The sequence below is a fragment of the Sminthopsis crassicaudata genome, chromosome 6, assembly GCF_048593235.1.
Source record: "Sminthopsis crassicaudata isolate SCR6 chromosome 6, ASM4859323v1, whole genome shotgun sequence".
Classification (NCBI taxonomy): Eukaryota; Metazoa; Chordata; class Mammalia; order Dasyuromorphia; family Dasyuridae; genus Sminthopsis; species Sminthopsis crassicaudata.
The window spans coordinates 146,924,026-146,926,072 of NC_133622.1; positions in this window are offsets into that span (position 1 = coordinate 146,924,026).

A 2,047-nucleotide genomic window follows, 5' to 3' on the forward strand; every position below is an offset into this window, starting at 1 on the left:
TCTGGCCCTGAGAGCTTCTTGCTTAATATGTTCTACACTGAGTATAAACCAATCATTATATCACTAGGAAACCATTATTTATTGTAGAATTAAATCAATGCTAAACTAGATTTAACCACTTTCTCCTCAATTCCATTTAGTATCTTGTTTCAAGTTCTGGCCCATAACATCTCCTGCTTTCTTTTGTTTTTAGAATACAGGGGGGTCATGCTCTCCCTGACTTCTCAAGGAGGTGAGAACCCCAAAAAGAGAGGTGATCATGCCCTCCCTGACATCTCAGAAAGGGAAATGAAAACACCAAAGGAAATGGGAAATCAAATCAGATTAGTGGGTTTCTGAAGGGTCTCTTGAAACAGGCATACATAAATCCATCAATATGGGAGGTATTACACATTATTACATAAATTACATAAGCACACAGTAACACAGGCTAGTAGTGATATGACAAATAACATGCATCATATCTGTAAGTCCTAGAAACAGTCCAAAAGGAATTTATTGTCCAATGATTCATGTGCCAGGAATCCAATAATTACAGCAAGTTTTGAAGTTCTGCAACAGTCTTATGAACAATTTTTCATCTTAGGGAACCCAATGATTCCTGCAGATTTTGAAGTTCTGTAACAGTCTCATTATCAGCCATGCTCTTTCAATGTTAGATGTTTCTAGGTCTTCTCCTTTGTTTTGAGGTTTTTCACTGTTTTCTGTCTCTCTCTGATGGATAAGGCGGATACAGCTCGTTGGCACCCATCCGGTTCTTTCTCCATCTGTAGAGATACAAACAAACCCTCTCCCCCAAGCAGTTAACCTATCTGGTCCCTTCCATTCACCACTTTCTGGATCTTTCCACATTACCTGGAGATTACCTAAGATAGAGGAGCTGCTCGAACTGGACACTGCCCTTCTGTTGGGTTATAAAATCTGTCTGTCAGAGCCAGTGTATTTTTATCAAAAATTAAAAAATTAATGGTATAGAGAGCTAAATTTAGAAGTTCTCTAGGGTTACCAGTGGCTCCCCCTTTCTTTTGTTTTTGGAGGAGTGTTAGGTTCTTACTAAGTGCTAAGTCAGTATTAACAATTCTTTAGTTCCGGCCTTTCCTGGTAGTTTGACTTGTGAATTCATAAGGAAGAGCTTGCGTGCTTGGGAGGAGCAAGCTCATTGGTTGAAGTGGTTCTTCCCAGAAGCCCTTGCATTATCCCACGCCCATTCTCTGGGAGGATAAAAGAGGACAGCACTCCAGAAAGAGCATTAGTCTCTGTGCTACATCAGGCTTGATGCAGCTCTCTGCAGGAAGGAAAGTCACTTCTCTGGACGACAGTTAACGGCAACTGTCTGGAGACAACGGTTCTCTACGGGAAGAAGAATCTGTCCGAGAGATTTGAGTTGACACAGCAGATCTCTTCCCAGAGAGTCATCGGCAGCGTCTGGAGACAACAGCACGCTACAATTGGCGCCCAACGTGGGGCCAGGACTTTTCCTTATCCTGACAAGGACTTATTCTGAGCCCTTCAGAGGAGCTAGACTGGACCATAGCAATTTAGCACCCGAACAGGACGCTACAGAGGAGTGTCTTAATGTCTCTGTTTCTCCTCTCTGCTATTGCCTGTCCTTGAGGAGTAAAGGGTATGCCATTGGTGTGTAAAATCTTATACTGGGCACAAAAGTGTGCAAAATGTTTTGAAGTATATGCAGGTTCATCATCTTTTTTTTACTGCTTGTGGCACACCCATAATTGCAAATGCTTGTATAAGAAATTCAGTGACCACTCAGGCTGTCTCTTTTGCTGCTGATATTGCAAAAGTGAATCATGAAAAGGTATCTACTACAACGTGAATAAAAGACAGATGACCAAAAGATTTATAATGGGTCACATCCATTTGCCAGATTTCAGTGGGTCTCAAACCATGAGGGTTCTTCCCTGGAGGGAGCATAGGAGCATGGAATGGAAGGCAAGGAATATTTACTATGCTCCTAGCTTCCTATTTAATTATCCCAAATTGTAAACATAAAGCTCAAGCAGCCTGATGATATTTAGAATGAGATTCT